Consider the following 25,876-nt stretch of genomic DNA (forward strand, 5'->3'; position numbering starts at 1 on the left):
ATATTACTTTGCAGTGGAGGACCATGAATAGCCTGTTTGACTTAATTTGAATAATCAATAAGTCCTACTTACACAATAGCACAGTGTCTTTATCTACGTGTCTATCTATGTTTCAGTTTTCAGCAAGAACATTAACCAGCGCTTTCGCTCAATACATTAACTGTACAGCATGAGCAAAGAAAAAAAAAAAGAAAAAAGAAGGAAAAGTGAGCATGCTGGGAGTCGGGGTGGTCCAGTGATGAACACCTCCTGTGTCCTCCCTTCATCCTCTTTCTCTCTCTCTCTCGTGCTCCTCTCCCTCCTCTGGGCTGTTATTGATCTGATCTCCTCCTCTCTCAACTGGAGCCATGATTCATGTTGTTCCGACTGGCCCTCACTCACCACACACAGACACAGCTCAGTCATGCCCTCCCCTATCTATCTGTCCATCTGTCTCTGCCTGCTCTCCCTCTCTCAGCCCTCAGGCAGACCAACCTGCCGTCCACAAAGGGCCACCATGGCCCCGTTTGCTCCTGTGTGTGATTATTATTATTATTATTAACGTTATTTTTTTGTTATTATTGCTATGAGTCCTTTGTATGAACTTCTTGCTCTTCCATTAGGTATCTTCCTGTAATCGTCTCACAGGATTGACCCTCTTGTTGTTCTTGCTTTCTTTCAGATTTACATGCAATGCCCGATGAAAATCACTTAAGACCCGTATACCGGAATACACTCAGCTGAATGTATAATTGCACTTTTAAATCATATTTCAAAGTCTGCATGAAGCTCTACATGACCGCCTTTGATAACACTGATAAGATTAAAAGGCAATTCTTGTCCTACTAGAGAATCAAAGGACAGTTCCCATCAATTGTTTGTGTGAGCACTATTTTTACAATATATGCTGTTTCTCTGTTTATTCAGGCTTCATCTCTCAAAGTGTTCCAGTCCATTCAAATGCAGAATGTTCATTTTCTAAAAAAAAAAAAGAGAAAGAAAGCTAGAGACAGACAAAGAGAGAGAGAGCAGAGAGAGAGAGACTGAGATGTGTATAGGCAGTGTAGCTGCAGGAGCACATAAAAGCCCCGCTTCAGCCAAGGCCCCTGCTCCAATGTGTAGAAATTAATTGAGTGAAAAAAATCTGCTGTTTAAGGTTGAAGTGGGTTATGGGAGGCAGTGTAACAATTGTTTTCTGTTTGCCAGGGGCTATATATCGTTCATTCCGGCTTTCTCTCTCCTCTCCGCTCAACACTCACCTCCCCACCCTCCCTCCTCCCTTACCATCCATCCACCTTCTAAGCCTCTCCTGCTCCCTCCTCTCCTTTTCATCAGTCTTTTATTTTCCACAGTCCACAGTCTTTTTGATTAATTTTTATCTCTCCCATTTTCATTCATCACATAGGAGATTTTTTTTCTCTGTGTCTTTAAACGTAATTTTCTAGCAATAACAGGCTCAATTTATGAATTGAGGTTTTACTATATCGGCCTATGTGTACGTTCAGTTTTGAAATTCACTTGCATATATGGCACATACATACATGCATGCATAAATACATACAATAACAAGGCTTTTTTCCCTTGAGATTCTGTCAGTGTTACTGAACAAATGTACATAGAATGAATAATGTGTGTGCGTGCGTGTCAGTGCAGCTGTCTGCATGCACGCGTCATTATTTAGTGACAGTGACATTAACAGGGGACCGGTGTCGACACACAATGCAGAACAAGCTTAGCACCCCCTTGGGCTTATACAAATGACTCATTCTCTCTCCACATTTAAGTGTGCAATAGAAATCCACAACTGTTATTTGTTGCCTTTCGTTTCAGCAATATCGACAGAAAATACATAGTAAAACAACAACAACAACAAAAAAAACACTGAAAACATTGAAAATCAACAGAAACTAAAAAGATGTGCGTGATGCATAGGAGGTAGAAGAGAACATCTATTCAGATTTCTTTGAAAAGAACAAGGTTAGCACTGGTGTAGGAGCCAGGAATGGAATCAGAGAGATGTGGCAATATAAATATAAGAAAAGAAGATGGAAAGAAGAGAAACAGAAGACAGGAGGACACAAAGTTATGAAGAACAAAACTATCAAGATAAGAGCATTAATGAGGAGACTTTTATCTGCATTAGTTATCCTCTGTTGCCCAAAGCAGAAGGGTTAAACCTGTTTCCTGAGTTAAACTCCTCTTTAGCACCCTTTCATGTAAAATATCAAACCTTTCAATATCACTCTGAGGAAAGCACAGTTGCTCACCCTGTATAATTCTATACAAACACTTAACCATTCTCTTTGAACTTTGCAGCTCCACTCATTATACCTCCTTTGAAGAGTGGATGTTGGAGCAATGCTACATTTTGATTTTGCAGCTATTAAATGTAACACAGCAGCACATTACATATAAACCTCTGTGTTGCTGCTTAATAATACATAGGCCATGTGCAGAAGCCAGCAGAATAAATAGCCAAGCAAAAAAGGAAGATAAAGGTAGCTGATGAGCGAAGACGCTTGGGTATAACAAATTCATCTCTTTGCAAAACGTCAATACACAAAAATTTTTTTTGCAGATGAGGCAGAAAAAAAAAAAGCTCCTGTTGAATTGAGGGGCCAGCTGTACTGCCTTTCTTAGTAAAGAAGAGATAATGTCACTGGATGAATCCCCCTCAAAGCCCTTGCCCCTCGGTGTATAGTAGTATCTTAAACACCGGTGCTGCGTTCCCCATCTAAAGGATATTAAAAGAACCAAGTGTTCCAGAGCCAGCAGGGGAAAGAAGAGATGGTTTTGCCAAGGCCTTACAGCACACGAAGAAAACTGCTTCTCTTGACACAGGGGTCTGCCTTCGCCACAGGAATGGCCTTACATTAACGGAGACCATTGGAGTAAGCTGCTTTTTCAAAGGGGAAGAGGCAGATGGAGGTAAGAAATAGAGCAAGAAAAGAGAGGAAAGGGAACGAAATAAAGACAGATGGGGAGAAAGGGAAACTCGCAGATTCAGTAAAAGGCATGTCCTGAAGAGCTATCCGAGGCATTTCAAGCAATCTATATAATGCATTTCACAGGTTTTCAGGAATAGAAAACCACTCTTTGATTCTACTCAATACTCAAGTCCTCGGCTGACCCTGACCTGTAGAAATGCCTGAGAAATGTGTGAACAAGCCAAAGACTGGTTGTAGATCATTAAACAGAGATTTCACAAAGAACTCGCACCCTAATATAAAGGGGAGTGAGTTGATGCTAAAACTACTTGCTTTCCTTTGAACTCCCACCTTGAAATTCAAGTGAATCAACTGAATCCAGCAATGGCCCAGACCAGAGCTGGCCTTTCAGTACATAAAACTGCACGCTGTATCACTTGGAGGTGGTGTATTCGGAGCAGGATGAATCTCTGAAGGGTATTCTGGCCTGGATCTGAGAAAAATGGTGGAAGGGAGAAAACCTTGGTGAAAGTTGCTCATTTGCATAAAAACCAGGCCCTGTGTTGCCCAGGGATCTATGTTTTCCTCACGAGACCAAACACAAGGAGATTTCACAAACCATAGAGTCATTCAAAGCCTTCTCACTGCCTGCGGAGCTCTGTTTTCTTCACCCTCTCTACAAACCTCTTGCCCCTACTTTGCATATCTAGAGTTGGTTCTGCTCTGCTACTCCCATGGGGGTTAAATATATCAAATGCTGGCAAAATCATTTGATTTGGTGCACCAACAGTATAAATAACAATAATGAGTGACGTGAAGGACTGAGAAAAATTCACTGTTTCTGTCTCAAAAGATTTTTGGGCCAAGTGTCCCCATACTATGAAACATTAATATGGCTTCCAGTCATCTCCACTCCTGCATTTTACTGTTCTCCATTATTCCTCTGCATTGGTTTGGAGCTATGACGCAGGTGTGTGTAGATGCTGGAAAGTTCTCCCTTTTTCACTGGAATCCAGGAGGAAGGTCTGAAGCTGCAGTGGGAAGCTTTGATAAAGCCAGTCTTTCAGTGGAGCTCAAGCTTTGCAACATCGAAAATATTTTTTAGGCTGTTTTCTTTGGGAAATTTCCTAATAAACCTTCACAATAAAGACGATGACCCCCATGGAGATGGCTCACTGTGACAACACTATAACATGTGGTAAATTAAATAACGGTGGCTGTCGATAATGGACATTTGTTTTTCACAGGCCCCATTATACATCAGCTCCCTACAGCAACCTTTTTCCAAAATTAGCCCTTTAAATCCGGCAGCTGGATTGAAATGGTGATAAGGCGAAAGGTGAAAGGCACACTGAGGGCTTAACTGCTGCTGAGTGATTCACAATTGTAAGAAGTAGGAGAGGAAAACTAATTACTGCGGTCTTTAAGGAAAACCATGGGTAAAGTGGACGCTCCCAACGCTGGGGGTAAGGCGTTCATGTGGGAAGGCTTTGGTTCAGTCACTAATAACAACATAACAACCCCCATTAAGCCATTATGCTGGAGAGGGGATTACTGCTTTAATGTACTGTGCTTGATAAAAAAATAAAAAATAAATAATAATTTATATCTGGCTCCATCACCTACATCCCTTGCATGGCAACATCCAAAGCTACATGCAGCAATGCCTAATAAAGGCCTTTCATTGTGTATTTGTTAATTATTATACCATGAAGCAATTTCTGTTCTCTCTTCCCAAATGTAAGTTTACCTTGTATAAGCATGAATAAATGAGAAAAACCTGTAGTTTCTAAACCATATTCTTCCTGTGCCTATGCAGCCACTCATTGGCTTTTATTCTACAGCACTGTATGTCAGAGGAGAGGGTTAAGAGTTATAACCATGGTAACCGTTCTTTGAAATATCACAAACAGATTGGTCTTAACTCCTCCACAATCAGGTAATTCAAAAAGGAAGAGCTAGCTAGTGTGAGCTCCAAGGCAAAGGAAAAAAATAAATAGAGAATAACAAAGCAGACTCCAGGAGAAGAGAGAAGACAATGGAAGCAGTAATCGATTTACTGTCTTTACAGAGCGGGCAGCTGACTGCTGTCGAAGAGACAGCCTTTAAGTTTGAATAAAAATGGAAAATAAAAACTTTTTTGTGCTTTGGGCATTGCCTGTATCAGTAATCTGATCTTAATTTCACAGTTGACTTGGAGCAGGGGCTTGGGGGGGGGGGAAGCATGCACAGCGTCACCTCCTCTCAGAAACAGGGGTTTGTTTAGTGCCCTCTCACATCTGGCCTCACAATCTGGTGATATCAACCACAGCATCTGTAAATCAGTGCTACCACTGCTACTGAAAACACAAACAGCTGCACAAAGCAGCTCCATTTCACAGATATGCAGCTAGTTGGATTTTAACTTACCAATGCAGCCCACTCAGGTGGCCATGGAAATGTGGAACTTTATTTTTTTCCCTATCGTGCCTTGACTAGCAGACAAAAAAGGTAGGAAGGTTTGCATCCGCAGAATTTGAAATCAGATATAAATGTGCTTGGATGGACAAAAAACTCAATGTTTGATTTGCTGCAAGAATGAAGGGCAACACTACTAGTAAAGAAGAGTTAAATGTTGAAGGTCATGTGATATTGAAAGCCAATGCAGTGTGGCATCCAGCGCGCATCCACTAGCATCCACTCCATTACAACATTAGCAACTAATGTTTTGACATTTGTCTTCATTATTATCAATGAACAGAGCGATTGAGCCACCAGCATGCTCCATTACCTTCCTTCATTGCACAGTTGCACAGTTGAAATCACACATTAGGGTGGATCCAACATGAAATGACAAGTTACGGGCGCTAAGGACGCACCAGCTGATTATTTAGGTGGTGGAGGGTGAAAGGGCCGGGTGAAGGGATGGTGAGGTGGAGCTGAGGCAGGAATGGGATTTGGGGAATTGGTGGAGAACTGTATTGGCATTAAAGTCTGGCGAGCGCAGAGGCGCAGAGCAGCACAGCACACCTTAAGAGCAGGAGCTCATTTCAATCGGTATAATTAGCCTGTGGTAATGAAATAAGTCAGAGGCACTGCCACCTTCACTTAAGAGAAAATCGATCTGTATTTTAGGGAGTTTATTAAAGGTTAGGAATAATGGGGAGAAGGGATAGAAGGGGTGGAGGAGATGGGGGGGGAGGGTTAAGCTGACGTTAACAGCTAATCAGAAGAATGTGAAGAGGTACTAGCATCGGGGTAGAAGCTTGACAAGAAGCAGAAAGGATATCAGTTGGAGTCAGTCAAAGCAGATGTGTTTGAGGTCTCTGCTATTTCACAGCGAGAAGCCAGGGGATGCTAGAGCTATGCATACTATGAGACCTACAGCCTGAATTAAGATGACATCACTCTTTGAGGATAAAACCAATCAAAGCCCTGTGTAACCGAGGATCCTGACTGATAGACAGTCACCGGACATCCTCATCATAGTGGTTTCAAGGATCCCCATGGAAGTTTGGCTGTGGCCAGGAGCTGGTGAACAACTGGAGCTTGGTAAGAGCAGGGTGTGGTGAGATAATCACTGATGGACATCTCTCCTCGGGTGCCCCAAATGCATGCTGGTAGACGGGGTTGCTGCTTGCTCATTTATCCAGCCGTCTGGCCAACTCACCTGGAGTGATGGGGGATACATCAGGAAGGCAGGCTGCTATTTCACGGCCTGTTAAGCGCTAATGCCGCAACATGCCCCGCGCTCCAATTTTAGGGAACAGGGAGCATTACCGCCCAACTCAAGGTTCCGTCCGTCTGGACTGTGGACTTGGAGGGTAGTGGAATGAGGAGGTGAGGAGGAGAGAAAGGGCAGTGAGGAAAAAAAAGAGAGATGGGTGTAGAGAGGGACAATGAAAAATCTAGTGAAATAATTAAAAAACAGGGCGAGATGGAGGGAGAAAGAGGGTAGAGCCTCGGTTTACACGGGCTGCTGAGCCAGCACTGCGGAGCAGACAGGACAGCAGCAGCAGCACGCGCTGACATCTACTCCTGCCACGCTAGGCTGCCTCTCGCAGGCCCCAGAAGGGCCCTCGCTCCAGGACTTGCAGCCTTTCTCTCGCCGGAGCCACTGAACATCATCGGTCTGAACCACCCACAACATTTGTCCTCCCTGTGCACTAAACCTGGCCCATGTAATAACCACAGAACCTCTATTAAGCACTGGGTGGCTGGGGAATCAGAGCAGCTACAGCACAGCATGGCCGATGTAAATACTCCCCTTGCAAAAACATTTGAGGTAAGGCTCAACGTATGTCAACTCTCTGTGTTCTGCCTTGTGAAGGTATGAAATGAATTATGTATTTAAATGGATCTTTTCCTTCTCCATCTAAATAGAGTAGTAAGCAGAAAGAGAGCGCTCTTTATCCTCTCCTGTGGTCTCATACTTTCACAGAAGGTGGAGGTCAAGTCATTTGGATGTGCTTTCAGTAAACATGCCTGTGCATTATGGGTCATGGTTCCCATCATAGGCTGGTTACAGCAGTGATGGATCACTTCTCTCCGTCAGTCTTGAGGAGTGAGCTGTTTAAGGACATGACTCAGGTGTTCCGAGGCTGCAAGATGTGGACGTGTGCACAAAAACACAGGAACACACAACACAGTCTCAGCAGTGTGACTCAATGTTTGCACTGTATTCTTATGTACAGTATGTGAAATAGCAGTATTTTCGGTCCAATTTCTATGATCCCATGTGGCTTTGCAGCCATGAGTCAGCTTCTACCTGTGCTCTCTGTCTGACTTCACTAAGCTCACCTTCACACCCTGCCCTGCTGAGCACAATTAGCAATTAGCTCTGGTAAATTAGCCCGGTAACAACATATCAGAGCTCACACGGCAAAATCACACAATGGAGAATAACGCTCAGTGAATTCTCCATCCGTCTTCACATGGGACTGATGGTGGTTTCTCTTCAGTACATCATTTATCTATTGTTGTTGCACACTGTACACTGCACACTACAGGTTAAGTGATTCGACACATCTGCCTCTGACTGCTTATTGCTACTGATGGACATAAAATACTTTAATAGTCACCAGTGCATTAATCAATGTTTGCGTCAAGTGTAGACTGGAATGTAAAGAAAAGCTTTTTCTTGAAACACTTAGGGATTATAAAACCTTTCTGTTTCCAGCACGTTTTGCTTCTGCTTCAGTTCTGGCTAAAATCCAAACCACAAAGCCACCAAAGTGCAGCAATGCATCATATGACGAGCTCCATTTGGAGGCCCAAGTACACATCGTGACACGCCTTGGCAAGGCATCAGGACCACACAGTATATACAGCATGTAGCATATAGAGTGAATCTGGAGTGCTGCCCTGGATTCAAGAATCTTTTGTCTTTTATTTCACAAAAGTCCTCACCTTAAGAGCCAATCCTTTCAGCTATGGCTGATGGTCACAGCGGTCTGGGTATTTTTATACTGAAACAGTATATTTCTCCTTGTCTATTGTGACAGCTACAAGACCAGAGAAGAACACGGCGTACACTTGGCGTTATCATTGGCCAAGAGAATATATAGGGGCTGTGATGTGCCCGTTGAGAGAGTTGCTTTAAAGAAAAATGGCTGCTTTTCTGGAGCATTGACCAGCATTGATGCTGGAAAATAGGACAGTGGCAAACAGTACAGTATTCTGTGGGGGGGGGGGGCAGTGCTTTTGCATGTGCTGAAGTGGGCCGCGATGATATAGGGGACAGCAGAAGTACCATAAATGTCAGGACATATTCAACTGGCACTTTTTCCACTTTCTAGCGTTAGATATATGTTTATTATGTTTATGCATGTTTTAGGAATGATTTAAGGGAACAGCTGACTAATTAATGTACAAGCCATCAACAGAGAACTACTAGATTCATCTTCCACTATATCATACCGACTCCACTATTCTTGGAGGGACGCTTTGAGGACAGAACTGAATTATAGTTGTCTTTTATAATAACTGGAGGCTGGATTTCAACAAATGTCCAATGGGGACAGAACCCCACAAGCTGTCAGTAAAAGTAAACTCACCCCAAAAAACATGTGCCATTGGCAAGTACGACCTTATCCTGTTGTTGAAACAAAAACATAATGCACTTTAAATACCATAACTGTAGGATTTGTTTTAGAAATGTTTGTTCGGCCTTTTATGTGAGACACCAGACCCCAAAGGGTAGAATCAATTCCCAACCAATTCTGTGCTTTTGGTCAGAGCTTACACGCTAAACATTACTGTACATAATACTTATTCACATATTAATACAACCCTGTCAATGCAAGTTGGCTGATTTAAAGCCAGGACTGTCAGAAACTGGAAAATATGTAAGAGTCCATAAAGGATGGATGTGTGTAGTCCCAACGGGTTATCAGACCACTGCAGGACTAGAGATGACACTGAACTGGCAAGGTGAAGGAAGAGGCCATCTTTTCTTGGAGTGACAAATATCTGGAGGAGTACAAACAGAGAGCAGCGGCCCTGTTGGGAGAATGCCTGAGCTTTGTCTTTGTCGCACTGTGTGACACAGACTCACAGCACCACTCCCTGAGGTGTGTGGTTAGGTGTATGTGAAATATGTGACTGTGTTTGTGTGTGTAGCTGTGCACACACACATACACGAATAGGAGCCCGAAATCTCAAATCTTTTACCTCTTCTCTATCTCAACTCCTGTGCTACTGGCATCTGTGCTTCCTGCTAAACAGATGTGAAAGACACCCCCAACCCAAACTTCAGCACCACTGAAAGCAAAGGAGGTGACGTAGTCTGGTGCTGGACCACATCTGGGCCCTTTATGGCAGCGGCTGGTATGCGGAGTGACGTGGAGTGAGGTAAGGGAACGCCAGCTCGACAATACCGCTTTGAGCCAGCAAGATTAATGTAGACTCTCTGGAGCAAAGGCAACATCCAGAGCCTTAATAAGGTACAAACAATTGGTTCCACTCCACTGGCTTCCCAGGGAAAACTATTGTTGTGCCGCATTGTTTTCTTGGTAAGGCTCCTTGGAGACCCGGGCCGACTGCAGCATGTGACTGTCTCCATTACAGCCAGGGGAGAGCTCACTGTGGACCTGTGTTTGTCTGTGTCAGGGTGAAGGCTGGCTCTCGCCCGCCCCCATACCCCAGCCTCCCCCACCCCAACCCTCCCAAACCCCCACCCCTAACCCCCCTTTCACTCCCCTCTAAATCCCAAACTCTTGTAAGCGCACTCACCTCGACTCCCTGCACTTTCAACTTCATGTGATCCTCCCGTGTGGTCTTCCCGTCTTTCCTCTTCTTCCAGCAGTAGCCATCCTTTCTGTACTTCACCTTCTTCCTATTGTACAATATCATCGACCCATTCTGCGGCCTGGTTCCGTGGAGACGGGGGCAGAGAGAGAGGGAGGGCAAAAAGAAGAGAGAGATGAGATGAGATGAGAGGAATTTTTAGGCAAAGCTACAGCACAGCTCGGGGACTCATTTTAAGAGATGTACAAAGAGGCCCGACACGAGTCTGCGCCAGCCAGAAAAATGCACCAGTGACTTAGATGACAAGACTTCTTTATGGTGTTTTTCAGCATTGGTATGCGCAGTTTGACAATGAACAAAGCACCCTTCAGCATACATTTCTCCCAATGAGAAGTGTGTGTGCTGAAGTGACGCTTCTTCTCACGGAGTGAATTACATGAAGGGCAGTGTGTAAGGCAAGTAGTGTGCGTGTGTGTGTGTGTGTGTGTGTGTGTGTGTGTGTGTGTGTGTGTGTGTGTGTGTGTGTGTGTGTGTGTGTGGGGGGGGGGGGTTCCTTCCTTATCTCTGATTCATCCAACTAAAATGAGTTGTGGTGTTGGAAGTCCCTCGGGAGAAGTGAAGATCCTCCCTTACACTCCATTCATAATTCATTCTCCCTCCACCAGACCACAGCCTGTAGGCTCATAATGATATAATGTAACTATTTGATGATAATCTGCCTTTCCACTTCGATATGTAACAGGCATTTGGGCGCTCAGTGTTAAACATTAACTGAGAGTGTAGCATAAAACATTTATGACTTACTCAACAATTAGTGAGCAGTTGAACATTGTTTTGTGTGGGTGTATTTGTATTTGTATTTTTGTGCATTGTGGAGTGGCTAATCATCAGCATCATGAATCCATACACACTGCGTTCCACCACCATTTGCACTCTTCCATCACACACATATACTCAGTATACGCAGTTGATGCTCTACCAAATGAGTACAGGTTTGCCTCAGTGTTTAGGGCCTCACAGTGAATGAGTGGGAATGCAGTCTGCCCGAGCTGCTGAGGAGGCAGAGTAACTGTTGAGCGGAGCTTATGCTGCGTTACACACAACAATTTATGACCTCTTACAACAAAAGAACAACAAAAGAACACTGAAAGTCGGAGTTCCTACTAAATACTGTTGTCCGACGTCACAAAAAAAATCAACGGAAAGGCAACTTAAAGTAAATCTGCCAATTATTTGATTATAATGATTCATATTATTATATTGTCAAACCTGTTCTGCATTTGAATTGATGGCAAAATATGTTGGCATTTGTTATCAGGTAGCTGGTTACAGTAAGCAATTGTCTATGCACAAAAGTTATTCGGGAAAACGTGACCCCCCCCCAAAAAAATGTGTTCTATTGTGTGAAATATCAGTCTGTCACAGTCATCCATGTTTTTTGTTTCCATTTGACGTTGTGCACCTGTAACGCTAGGAGGTCAAAAGTTCCAACATTCCAGACCCAGGAGATGTCTGGAATGAGACAGCTGGTGAGCCTTGTTAGACTTCAGTGTTCACATGCATAGACACAACACACACATTCTCACACACACACACACACACACACACACACACACACACACACACACACACACACACACACACACACACACACACACAAACATATAAAACTAGAAACACAAAAATCGAGATAAAACTCTCATCAAAGCAAATAACAAAAGCTGGGTTGATTTGTGTCCTCTCTAACAAAATTCAAAATAAAAAAAACCCAACGGTTGTTTTGCATTGTTTTGTTGTTTATTGTAAAGTTTTTTTATTTTATTTTCCATAAGGTTTATTTATAACGCTGCATGCATCATTTTGCAGGGCTGCCTTTGGGGGCCAGAGCGCGTGTTTATCTTGGTATCACTCATCAATCATTTTCCCAGCCGGATCTCAGGGGCCAGCGGAGGGGGAGGAGATGGGGGAGGTGGGGTCCCTGCAGTCCCCCCTCTGTGGCCCCTGACAGCACCTTCTAATGAGAGACGCCACTCACACACTGACGTGCTCACTCCTTGCTGATCTCCCTTCTTCCCTTTCCTCCTCCCTTCCTCTCTCTACAGCCCTCTCTTCTTGCCGTCAGTCAACTCGAGCTGCGCACCGGGGACGGTCTTTGTCTCCTCCCTCTCTCCGGCTCCTCTTCTGCTGTCTCTCTCCCTCTTGTTTCATCTGTCTCAGGATCCCTCACCTCCACTCTCCCACACCTCCCTTTCTCCTGCTGTTTTTCTCCTCACTCACTGGCCTCTCCTGTTTAGCACTCAGCATACTTTGCAGAAAACAACTATTAAAGAGACATTTTTATTGGTCAGTTTGAAAAGTGGAACTGCTCAACGGCTGTGTGGGATATACACAAAGTATAAATTGTGTTCTCGTTTACGGCATCCGTAATGTCAGCCATCGCGGCGGCGCGATCATAAATGGCACTCATGAACTAAGAACTTTGCAGATTGCTGCAATCTCGACATGTACTTCTACCGATTTGCATCCCAGATGTCACTTGAAGGACACTCGTTCGACATGCCTACATCAGCAGTTGGCATCATTCAAGCAGCAGAATGGCCCTCTCTAACAGTGCGACCCGATTATTTGTTTCGATATCATTCTGCGTTTTGTCCTTCAAAAGATACCGGGAGTGTGTGCCTCTTAAAATGTAGCCCTGCTTGAGACAAAAAGATGGGCGCAGATGAGATAAGGCAGAAAATCAAATGACACGGGGCTATCTGATCTCCTCCAGAGCACTGGAAATTGGGGTGAGGCTTCGGTGTCAGAGGCTCCACGCCGTATTTATCGGCTCTGTGCAAAAACGTATAAGCTCAGCTGTTTTTGAGGGACTGTTAGGGAGATGTTATTTTCAATTCAAGGCACTTTGGACCGGGAGGAGAGAGCCTCGGCACCCACTCTGGAGCAGGTCTGAGGAAGAGGCCGGTCAAAAATGCACAGAAACGTGTCTCCTCTTCCTGCTGCTGTCTCCCTCCCCCTCCCCTCCCACTCATCTCCTACCACTGTATACTTAGGCGTTTCAATTAATCTTATCAGAATTATACATATTTATACATGAGGGGAAAAAGCTAACTGCTCTGTTATCAAAGCAGCATGACAGGAGGCTCTCTGTCTCAGATGCCTAAATGTGGCAGATTAATATGGAAATACAGGCCTCTGACAAAGTGCACACAAGCTCCACAGCTGCCTCTCTCCTCTTTGGAGTTTGCAGCGATAACAAGCTTTACCCTCAGGGTGGTGTTAGGCCTTGTCCAGTCCTTTAGGAATCATTCATTTACCCAGGTAATGGCATTCGCTCAATCAGATTTGTTCATTTGAAAAAGTCAGGGGAGGGTGGGGGTTTATGAGGTTGGTGACGTGTTCAGCATGGGAAACAGACCCAAAGCAAGGGAGAGCCATGGCCCACAGGCTCAGCTTCAGTGTCTAAAGGCTGATCGGCACTAACACAGAAAAGAGGAAGAAGGTAGAATAGACGGACAGAGAGAGACAAATCTGTGTGAGTGTGAGAGATTCTCCTGTTCCAACAGGGATCAGCGAGGAGAATCCACAGCTCTGGTTGATCTCCTAAAATCCTAAAATGTTCTGTGAAAACATTTTAGGAACTTTGAAAATGTCTGACCTGAATAAACGTCTTCATGAAGAACACAAAAAGGATTCTTGTGCGCAATTACAAACACGGTTATGTCAAAAATACGATTTTTTTTTATGGAGTATCAAAAAGAAAAGGATTCATAGTATGTCCTCAATATTTTACTTGTAAGACAGGAAAACAACTTTTACTGTACACCAGACTCAAAACTACTCAACTGTATCAAGTGTGCTCTTGTCAAAATGGTTACAGAGAATGAAAGATTTCTGTCTTGGTGAACCAGTGTAGCAGTGATAAGTGTGCTCTAGCCCCTTTCCTATTCCCCACGATGCCCTGAGTTTGATTAATACCATACATGCTGTTTTTCTCCCCAGCAACTTCAACTGGCGATGCAGCCCGAGAGGAGAGGAGAGGAGAGAGGAGAGGAGAGGAGAGGAGAGGAGAGGAGAGGAGAGGGAGAGAGGAGAGGAGAGGAGAGGAGAGGAGAGGAGAGAGGAGAGGAGAGTAGTAGTGGAGAGGAGAGAGGAGAAAGGAGTAGATCTGGGCTGGAGAGACTTTGAAGATCGGAGGGTGAGCTGGTCGGGGCCTGAAGTGGCTCAGAAGGGAGGCGACACCTGCTGTTCTCAATTACCCATCAGAGCCTTCAGCCATCACAGCCTTTACCCCACTGTGTCAACAACCACACTCACACCTACTACTCATCCAAACACATCAACACACAGTCATACACACACCTGTAGTTGGTGTCACACACACGCCAACCCTATTAAGTATAAATATGAAGCACAAATAAGCCCCTGAGCACACACACACACACACACACACACACACACACACACACACACACACACACACACACACACACACACACACACACACACACACAGCGTCACGCACACATGTACAAATGCTCCCCAAGTTTCTGGTCACCCTGTTGCTCCGTCTTGGGATAACATTAATAGCAAGGGCGAGTGACAGGACATCAATAACACACGGACGCTGGTCATTACTGGGTCTGTCAATCACAGGTAAAACATGGGTCACACGTGTTAAAACACATGTGGGTGCACGCAAACAACACGCACGGACATCTGGAGCGGTCGACGCCGAAGGCCGAGGTGTTTCCCCGCGCAATGTAATGAGACTTCAAGCAACGGCGCTCTATTAGGTGGCAGCTCATCTTTGAGCTGGTTGTGCGAGCAAAAAGGTGCTGCCGCCGCCGCCGCCGCCACGTCGGGGAGCTCCTATCTGGACGCATCACGTGCAATTGATGACTCGCAGATAAGCCGCTCCCTTTCAGCCCTGCCAAAGAATGCATCAGGAAGTGGGGCGTTCGCTAAAACTACTTTAAATGTAAATCTGCCATGGCCTCAGGATTGAGATTCATTGTCTGCGCTGCTCTGAACCCCTCCAACTCCCCCGCTAGTGTTCATATGTCGAGACGCCGCCAGGTCGCGCACCTCTTTGACTGCCAATGAGGGCCGCAGCGCCTGGTCACTGTGATGCCGACAGTTCTTACTCCTCGACTCCTGAGTGGCCTCGGCCTTCAACCATGAATGCGTAATTATATATGCTAATTAAGGGGGCAGTGGGTCAGTCAGCTGGAACAAGTTATGCAACATCTTTTAAATCATATCGCATCATCCCTTTTCCTCAGTAACATGTTTTTCCTCTCTACTCCTGTAGAGTTTACTGTCTGGCAAACGGTCATGGTCGTCTTTAAGGAGAATTAAGGATAACGACAGAAAACGTCGACAGCAGCTAACTGAATTAGACTGAGATGAATCAGGGAAGTTAAGTTTTCCAAATATGATATCACGTATCTCCAAGGCTGTACAGATGGAGCACAATGTTCTGTTTACCCAATGTGCCCAACTAAATACAACAGTAATGATGAGAGGCTAGCTGGGCCCCTGGAGTTGTAATTCAGGGTAGGGAGACAGATCGTGTGCCCCCCCTTTCCTCTCTATATCTATACTGCCAATGACTGCCACAGTACTCAGGCCCCGGCCCACTGCCCTCCAGCACAAAACAGATGTTCCCCCCGCACTTATCACAATGAAAAAATCACAGACAATTTACAAAGAATATAAATTACGGTCGTAGCTACACATCAGTGTCTCTGTCCCTGTAAGACCTTGTAAAAGAGGATAAGGGTGAATTGGTGTGGGAGGGCGGGTGGGTGGATTGTTGGGGTGGGGGGGGACAACATAAGGCGGATGGAAGCAGTGGGGGTTTGGTGTTGCTCTTATCTGGTCCACAGCAGCCCAGCAGAATGAGAGAGGGAGGCTGGTGACTGGCGGTGATGCTGCGCTGATAGCGCTAAGCCGGTTTCATGCACATTTCAGGGAGGCTGCCATCACTGCTCAGACTTAAAGCTCTCAGCTCCGGCGAGTGGATGAGGTTGGGACGTTATTTACAAATAGCCATGTCATACACTGGTTACACCACCCGGTTCTCTGTGTCAACACATACGCACATAGCAGCGAGGGCTAAATGTGTGGCTTTGATGTACAGCTTAGGTGACATGGAATTTGAATTTCAGTGCTTGTAAGGTTTTGGCTGTGAAGACGTTTTTTATTCACTCGAAATGCACACTGTCTGTCTGTGTGTACGTGTGTGTGTGTGTGTGTGTGTGTGTGTGTGTGTGTGTGTGTGTGTGTGTGTGTGTGTGTGTGTGTGTGTGTGTGTGTGTGTGTGTGAGAGAGAGCACATAATGTGTTTAACTGGGCTGAAATGTCGATGACTTTCAACTGCTTGCTCAAAAGGTTTCCACATCACATTTGTGGTGAATGCTATTTTCAGCCTTTAGTCGGTGTGCATATGCTTACTTGGAAATAGCGACAACAGAGACGGTGATTCATACCTCACATCCTCTCCACTAATCTTCACAAATCATCCGTGGTGTGTCTCAGTACGTTGTAAATAAAAGGTGGCGCCAGAATGAAGCTTCTCCATAGCGCCGACTCCCGCTGACACACTGCATGCTGTGTGCGTCGTGCATGTGTAGACTTAAGTCCTGCAGCACTGCCTTATTATGACACTTTGTAAAGAGGATGCTTTTGTACTCTCAATAATGCATGGGCAGCAGGGAATTGCATACAGCCTTATTTTATGTCATGGGGTAGAGTTTCTACTTTAGCAGCTTAGGTTCTCCCATGGTAAGAAATACTAATGCAATTAAATCTAAAGTCGAACTAGACTGCAGCAACAAAAAGGTCAGGTTTTCATTATTAGCAACAACAAGCTTGCTTTCTATTAAAACGAGGAGCAGGAGAATTCAGATAGCAGGTTAATGATGTGGTCGTGTACTTTCAAGAGCCAAATCCAGTACGGAGGATCAAAGATTTTCATTTATCTTTACTTTCTCCCTATTAATGCTACGTTCAACAAGTAACATGAACTTTCATGAACTGAAAATTGTTAGAGCCAGTATGTAAAAGTAAAAGATTATAAAGCCGGACAACAAACTGTACAGCGTTAAACCTTGAGTCTGTCTTTGCTTTTAATTAATATGAATGTTCAACTATTATTCTTATTATTCATCAGTATGAACTACCTACTACATGTATTGTAAAGTAAAGATATTACATTCTGTAAAAGTGGGGCATCGTCCTAGATGATATGGGGATGACAAAAACACAGAAGTCCACATGAGGTGGTGAGAGTTGTGTGTCCAGGTCAGAAACATGATTGGACAAGGACAGCCTCTCCTCTCCATCATGCCTCATGTAAGACGGAGTTTATGGATCACATGGACATGGCCCTCCTTGTCTCCCTCCTGAAGAGCAGGCAGTGCCACCACAGCGCCGCTGACCTTCCCCTATTGATCCCTCAGTGACGGAGCACTGCTAAGGCCAGCTATTGAACCACTTATGATTAATTCACGAATCCTGCCTTGTCCACAAAAAAGGTTAAAGAACAAAGCACAAGCAGTGGGAACAAGTGAAAAGAGGACGAATAAAGAGCCATGGAGGTCAAAAAACTCCACTTTTTAAAGTGAGACAGAACTTAGGAGTGCTGCTTTACAAGCTGACTATGCTATAAAGCACATCTCAGAGTCCCTTCTGTCACGAAAAAACATCAGCACAGTGATGGGAGGAGGAGGGGTTTGAAAAGAGGGAGTAATAAAAAAAAAGAGTGAGAAAAAGGAAAGAGACTGACAGGAAAACAGAGAGAAAGAATGGAAGAAGCTTTTCTTCCCCTCCTTTCTCCCATTCCTTGGTCCCATTTTAGTCACGAGGAAAGACCAGTGAGGGCGAGAGGTTGAAATTGAGCTGTAACTCTATCTGTGTGCTGGAGCGAATCAGAAAGTCTATCCCACCTTTCACCTGGGAATCACAGCTCTCTCTGTGCCCTGTCTGGTCACCATACCAACCACCGCCAGCCATCATGGGATTAATTGGAGCCCAGGGCTCAGCGGCGGCTCAGGCCCAGATAGAGAGTGAGGGGGGGGAGAAGGACGGACATCAGCCACGGTCAAGTGATGGTGGCCATGCAGATCAAATTGAATTTCAGGCATTGGTTGCATTGCAGAGATGATACGGTCTTGAGGTAGCCCTAAACATATCGGAGTCCGAGCCACCTCCGCAGTAATGCTCGGATTGGATTCCAAGGATGAAGTTCACAGCATCGCGTTGTGTGTTGTCTGTGTGTGTGTGTGTGTGTGTGTGGGGGGGGGGGGAACACTGACACACTGGGATTCGCCTCCGTAAAGACAACCTGTGCCAGAGTGTTGGGTAAACAGAGCGTCAACAGAGGGGAGCCCACTGTGTACTGTATGGTCTTTAAAAGAGATGCAAGGGAAAAGGATGTGTAGATGAATAAATGCAATGTCATGTTTCACTGCAAACTGATTTGTTAAACAACATTTTTTTACGAACTTTTGACCTGGGCCTGCCTGTAGAATAATGGGCAATTACCACAAGAAAGAAACACCATAAAGATAATTAGGCTATTTGCTTGAAAAAAGTAAAACTGTCAGTAGATAAACTCTTAATAGTCATAACATTTAAGGGTGAGCAGCGGTGCACTGTGTGTCAATCAGAATGTTATGCAAGTATGACGGCATTTCTTTCCCACAACAGCTGAATCCAATGATAATATATGCCGGTTGCTCCTGTTTAGCCGATGGCAATTAAAAGTAATGTTGACTGGAGATATTGTCTTAAATGCAGTGGTTGCTCTGCAGTCAGTTAATTCGTTGGTCATCAGGCTAATCTCTGAGTAGCCTTTTGCACTGCTGCAACAGAGACAGTGTGTGGCACAATCAGTGTGATCCAATTCTCTACAAAACAGATTAGAGCTGCTCAGCTGGCCAAAAGATCAGACTGTGGTTTGTATTGGGAAGCATTCAGCTGTGAATGTGTGGAGCAGAGAGTTCATAGAAAATCTACTGCAACCTGGTTAAACCAAAGCATAATGAAAAAATAGACTAAGGAAAATATATAATTGATAGACCATGGTGTTTCTATCGATGCTGTGGATTATTTGCTGAAAGTTATTATGTTGACCACTGACCCAAAAGCAGCACTGTAAACAGATACGTTGCAGTTACTTTGGAAATTGATGGAGAGAGGACTACGGCGGCAGGATCCATCCTCTTTTCCTCTGAGAATGAATCCTGAGGATGACATATGTTTTAAGGATTGCAAAATTGAATGATAAAAATACAAAACACTAAATCACTTAGAAGCTGTGAGATTTAAAAAATAGTTTTTCTTTCTGTCGTCACTTTTATCCTTGTCTTATCACTATTCAAACATTTCGCTGTTTACAATTTATTAAAAAAAACAATACATTGCAAAACATTTCACCTTTCTGACATGTTTTGTTGATGTTTCCTGTGCGTTTCCAGTAGCAGAATAGAGGCAAACAGGAGCAACAAAAGAGAAATGTGGGGAGACGGACTGAAAGGTGAGCGGGTGTGGGTAGTATATGATGTAATGGGTGAGTGTTAGTCAAGTGGTCCCACAGGCCCCCGACGCTCTCTCACACTCAATTTCTCTGGGTATGTTTGTATATGATGACCCTTGACCTTGGCCCCTGGCGCATGTCTGAGATCACTCCGCTTCGTCTCCGCCGCGTCAGCCGGGGCCAGGACCTCACACACATCCAAACACACAGTAACAGCATTACCGAGCCAAGCGGAGAATAAGTCAACTCTACTTCTCCTGGTTATACACGGCGACGCTGATGGGTTTTTACCCAGACAATGAAGATGATAGACTGTGGGTGTCCTGCTGTGTTTATCTACTGCCGTCCAGCTACAGACTCCCACAGAGCCATCTACATGCGCATGCACACACACACACACACACACACACACACACACACACACACACACACACACACACACACACACACACACACACACACACACACACACACACACACACACACACACACATCTGAATACACTCATAAAGTAGTCAGCAAGGCACACCTCTAATCATGGCCACCTCTGCCTTTTCATTTTCCAAGTTCACTGGCCCATTGAGCTCCCACACAGTAAATCACATCAACACCCTCTCCTCCATAAAGGATCCACCCACAAACATTCTCTCCGTCCTCCATTCCTCCTTTGGTTGCTTAAAAACATACTCAGACACAGAGCACACATAAATACACAGACGGAGACACACTCAAGCATGATAGTAGGCATAGCATAAAAAAAAATCTCACACAGCTTGGTGCGGACTAAACACAGGTGAGAATGAGCATCTAGCCAGAGACGGAAGAGGTGTAACCCTCCCCTCCCCCCTTATTCCAAAAAAACATAAAAGGTTTATCCTCACACTGGCACAGAGCAGGAGTTTTACACACTTCCTGAAGCAGCATTTTCCAAACTACAGCAGCATGCAGGCCTGCCACACCGGCCTCGCTGATTGACTATTTCCCCCCATATTTGACACACCAGTGAGTCCGTTCATCAGTCACCTCAACGAGCCGGCTGTGAGAATTGGAGGATGCTGGGTCGGGTCAGGGCATCAGCCAAAGCATGGCAAAGAGTTTGCCTCTGGCTGTGTGCCGCATAAAGGGCCTTGGATAAGGGAGCAGCGTGCAGTTGAATGAAATCAATGTTTTTACGTACAGCGAGTGTAGTGGTATTCACAACTTTACAACTCTTCGGTTGCTCATATTTCTTCCAAATATCATATTCTGCAGGGTTTTTGCTTTGATCAAAGGGATGAGTAGGGGGGGAAAGAGGGCTGATTGAGATCCACTACTGTCACCATGAGACCAAGCTGGATATGTAAAGGATGTTTTACAAAACTAAAACATGACACATATCCCTATTTCAGATGTAAGTAAGTACTTTCAAGCAGTGTCCCTGGTGTTAGCATGTGACGGGCTTAGATATACCCAGAGCTAATCTCAGCTGGTAGCTGTGATGCACAGTACAGACGGTGTAGGGAAATATCTATGTAGATTACTGAATGTTTTCCCTCTGTGTATTTCTACTACGTGCCTCTCAGGAAACTGAGAGACAGTGGGTTTTTATGTATTTAGAGGACCCTGCCATGTCACCGCCCACAGGCAGACACAACCATGGTCTGCTGTTCCTGCTGGGGCCCCCACTGTCCTGCTTGGGCAAAATTCTTGGAGGACATTGAGATACTGCTGTGGCGGGCGTTGGCATTGTGATGAACTACTTCTAGAAGCAATCATGTGAATTTACATCATCCCTTGACATTTGGCCTCACACTCCACGCGCTATCAGTGTGGGGTGTCTTGTCTGTGTTAGGGTTTCTTCAGCGCTGTGTGCGTACGTGGAATTAAATATCTCTCCCTGACATTTAGCCTCTCAGTCCACATGGCACTCGGCAGGAAGAGGCAACGTGGGAATGTCAATCTTGCAACATATTATTTTTGTGTGTGTCTATCTATGTGTGTCTGTTTTGTGCAACCGTGTCAGATTTGGAATACACAGTTATTAAGGGGGGGAGGCCTGCCAGTCATGTGTCTCCAGAGGGTGAGGAGACCAGACACCATATAGAAAGGAAGGAGAGGGGAAAAGGCAGACTGAGGGGAGAAACAGAGAGAAGCACAACTAATGAAGGAGAGGAAGGGATTGGTGAAAGTGTCAAGGCGCCCATTGTATTGCTGGGCAGGAGCAGTAAAGACAAGCTAGTGGCCTCTGCAACTTTAAGATTGCCATTAAACTCTCGCCTTACTCGTGTTTATGGGTGGCTTTGTGTGTCGGAGGAGAAGGGGATCGTAAAGCGGGGCTTTGTCTGTCTGCCATCGATTTATTTCCTTCGTTAGGGTGATGACACTGCCTGCTTATGATGTCCTAGCACAGACTGTAATTACAGAGCACTTCTGTCTTTATTGATGTCACTTTGTTAGTTTAATTATGCTATATTGGGTTTTAGAGTCGCTGCAAGAGCAAAGCTATGATGTAGGGCAAATATCATCAATGGAACATCCTCTTTTGAAGACGTCAGGGGCAGAGAGTTGGGAGATAATTATTTCATAGACAGACGTCTAAAATAGACCCCGTGCATCTTAACATGTACAAAGGCAAAGAGGAGGTAATCTGGAATTTAATGACTATTCCGTCTGTGTTATGACCAAAGTCAGAGGGAGGAGGCTGTGAATGTGATGAGGGCCCTAATGGAAATGAAACACCTGGGTTCAACCTTGAGAGCGACTGTTTACGCGCCCAGTCCCCAGGTGCTGGGGTTGACTGAGAGTCATGCAGTATGAGAACTATTGGTGTGTGTGTGTGTGTGTGTGTGTGTGTGTGTGTGTGTGTGTGTGTGTGTGTGTGTGTGTGTGTGTGTGTGTGTGTGTGTGTGTGTGTGTGTGTGCATACAGTGTACATGTATATATGATGGGATGGGACCCTGGGGGAAGCAGTGCCATGTGAAGGTGACCCTGGAGGGGTGGGGGAGGAGGGAGAGGCCACCTGCTTACTAGCGGTGGCGAAATGAGGGTGACAGCCATCCACCTGTCTGAGAACACTCTCATTTCAGACCCCATCTGCCCACCCCCTCTGGGATATCTCCCCCCCACCCCCAGGGGACCCTGTGACCCCTCGCTGTCGTACAGTTGACCAGGCCTCCTGTCGACCGTCCCTACGGCCGGCTGAAACTGCCACCGCTCACCTCCGACCAGAGGCTGTTCTGGGGCACTGTAATACAGAACAATACATCTGGGGCTCTGCAGCAAACGTTTGCAGTTCTACTCTGTTTCTCCTTTTCTTGTTTGAAAGTGATACAAGACACCAGGTTGTACATGTCAGACTTTGCTATAAGTCTCCTGGCTTGGCTAAGTCATCGCAGGTAGCCAACAGGGAAGGCCTTTATTTGCTCCCTTTTTCTTCCGTTTTTTTCCTATGTTCTCCAAACTGAAAACTCATCATGGTGTTCTGTAGCACAGATAATCGCTGGCCAACAACAGAGCAATTTGGCAACTCAAACAATGGTCACATATAGTGCACTGTGTATTCGTCACTTCTTTCTCCCTCTCTCTCCCTCTGTGCATGCAGCTGCCGGTGTTTCTTGCCATCGTGGAGTGGAACAGACAGAATTACATTCTCTCGCCAACCCATCCACCCTGTGGATAGATCTCTCTATTCAGGGCTGTCTGTCTGACTGCAGTCAGACCCATCCCTGTCTCCCATGCCTTCAGAACCTCTGGCCCAGACCCAGGGCTGCGTTTGCACTTTCTTTATGGTCTTCAACCACATAACGGAGTGGGGTCTGTGTGGAGAAGACCCACCAGACTTCTGACATGTCTTCTGATCTCCAACAGCCCTCCAGGGCTGACAGGAGAACTGTACTCTACCTCTCTGCAGAGGAAATTCAACTCTGCAGAGAGACAGACTGGGGAGAGCGAAGGGGATTTGAGAGGTGAAGGGAAAGGGGGCGCAGAGAGACGGAGGAAGCCCAGTATATGCAAAACATCAGGTCTTTGCTCTAGCTGAAAGTGCCTTGCAAGAAAAATACTGACTTGCCAGAAAAGTGTGCTCAAAGTAAGGCAAATCTAATTTAGGGAAGCTTGCAAAGGTTTGTAATTAAGGCAGGTTGGGGCTTGGAGGAGCATCTTGGAGCTGGATTTCTGTCCTCTCAGGCTCTCACAGCTCTCTGCATGTTCTGCATGATTGCCTGTTGATTCGCAGCATATTGGTGTTACACGCCTGCCTCCCTGGAAAGAGACATAATGATTCTTCAGCTATTCATGGCAGACATCACAAGGAGAATCCGAATAACTGCTCTGCTGCTCCTCTCGGTGGGTGAGGGGTCCTTTCCCACAAAGCTCTTCTCAATTGTATAAAGTTGATGAATACATGAGGGGGCATCCCAAGATATAGCAAAGATAAGCCAGGAAACACATTGAAAAAATAATTTGAAACTTAAAATGAGGTAAAATGCAACATGAGTAAAAAGAGGATTGGTGTAGAAATTAAAGTAAAACAAAAAGTCTGAATTATTATAGTAAATTTAGTTGTGTTTTGAAATGTTGTTTGGTGGGTTCCAACTGGTGGACCAACATTGGATCTGTTGAGCTGGGAGTTAGGTGAAGGTGGAGGACGGTGGTAGTGAATATGGTGCTTAAGATGGTGTTAGAAGCAGCAGATAGCTGTGCTTTGATGCCGTGAAGGGCCAGTGTGTAACATTTTGGGCGATATAAATGAAAAACAATATTCATAACTATGCTTTCATTAGTGTATAATCATGATTTTTGTGATCATGATTTCAAAAAAAGAAATAGTCTGGAGCCTAACAAAACAAAACAAAAAAGAGGATCTGTATCTGCCAATATGGATCATTGGTGTTTTGCAATTTGTATCTGCGGCCCAAAAACGTGATCAGGATCTCTAAAAGTTATATCTGCTCCCTTCTTTCTTTTGTGCTGATCCGACTTGTGATTCGATCCATCACTCTGATCCGTGATTCGATCCAAACCATAAGTTTTATGATCCGTTGCACGCCTAGTAACAATGGTTTTGTGCTTGTTGACTCACCGTCCTGTATTCTAGAAAAGGGAACAGTGAGCGTAGGGGTATAAGAGTTGTTTACAATCTGCAACCACCCCACAAGATGCCACCAGATCCTGTCCGGTACTGTCCCTTAGACAGAGTAAGAGTAAATGCATCAGTGATGCTGTTTCTGGCCATTAGCATGCCTCTGGCCATTAAACATTTCAAGGGGCCGACCTCATTATTTATAGATAGATACACGCACTCGCACACGCACACGCTGGTGCATGTGTGAGTACAGGTATCCAAAATAAAAAAGACAGATGCACACTACAGAGCATGCCTACAAGATCTCTGTGTTACAGCAAAACCCAAATGGGCCCAAGACACATTTCTGAGGATTTATTTTGTTATCTGGCCTTCTATCTTTGAAACACCAGTGTGGAAAATCTTCCCCAGCCTAAAAAAACTCCACACTTTAGATCACAGTTCATTGTCGCTTCAGACAGGGAACGAGCGCTCTGACCAAATTCTAGCTTCATTAGTAAAAAACTGAGGCAGCAGCTCATGGGGAGCCTGCAACAGATGCCAGTATTGTGTTGAGTTTTTGTTACAGCTCAATCCATCTATTACCACACATCAGCAGATCGACACCCACGATTAAAAAAGATAAACAAACTACTCTCATATATCTTTGCTTATCACAAAAAGCTTAACTGTCTCCCACAACAACAGCATTAGCGCGCGCTTTGGCCAAAGGCAAGAGGCAGTAATAGATAGTAATATGGTTTACCACGGCAAGGCAGCAGACGCAGTCAGGGAAAGACACGCTGATAGACAGAAATAAGGAGAATGTGTTAAATGCAGAGGAGTGGGAGATGATGAAAAATGGTTAGAGGAGAAAGAGAAACGGAAAGGTAAGGGGCGTTGAGAGGGTGAAGGGAGGAGGGTGACGACGAGGAGTGGGAAGGTTGGTCTCATTACTACTGGACCTTCTCCCTCCCTGCAGGCTCAGGTGACCCGGGCTCTCCAGCCTCTGCCTTGCACACCACTAATCATTTGGTTTTAATCACCGGGATATTCTCCCCCTTTGCCTACCTCCCCCGCCCTTCTCTTCATGCCCTACTGTGCACCCCTAGCCTTTGCCAAGGTCCAGCTAATTCTATTCTAATTGGCCATAGCTTG

This window comes from Anoplopoma fimbria, chromosome 12 (assembly GCF_027596085.1).
Source record: "Anoplopoma fimbria isolate UVic2021 breed Golden Eagle Sablefish chromosome 12, Afim_UVic_2022, whole genome shotgun sequence".
Classification (NCBI taxonomy): domain Eukaryota; kingdom Metazoa; phylum Chordata; class Actinopteri; order Perciformes; family Anoplopomatidae; genus Anoplopoma; species Anoplopoma fimbria.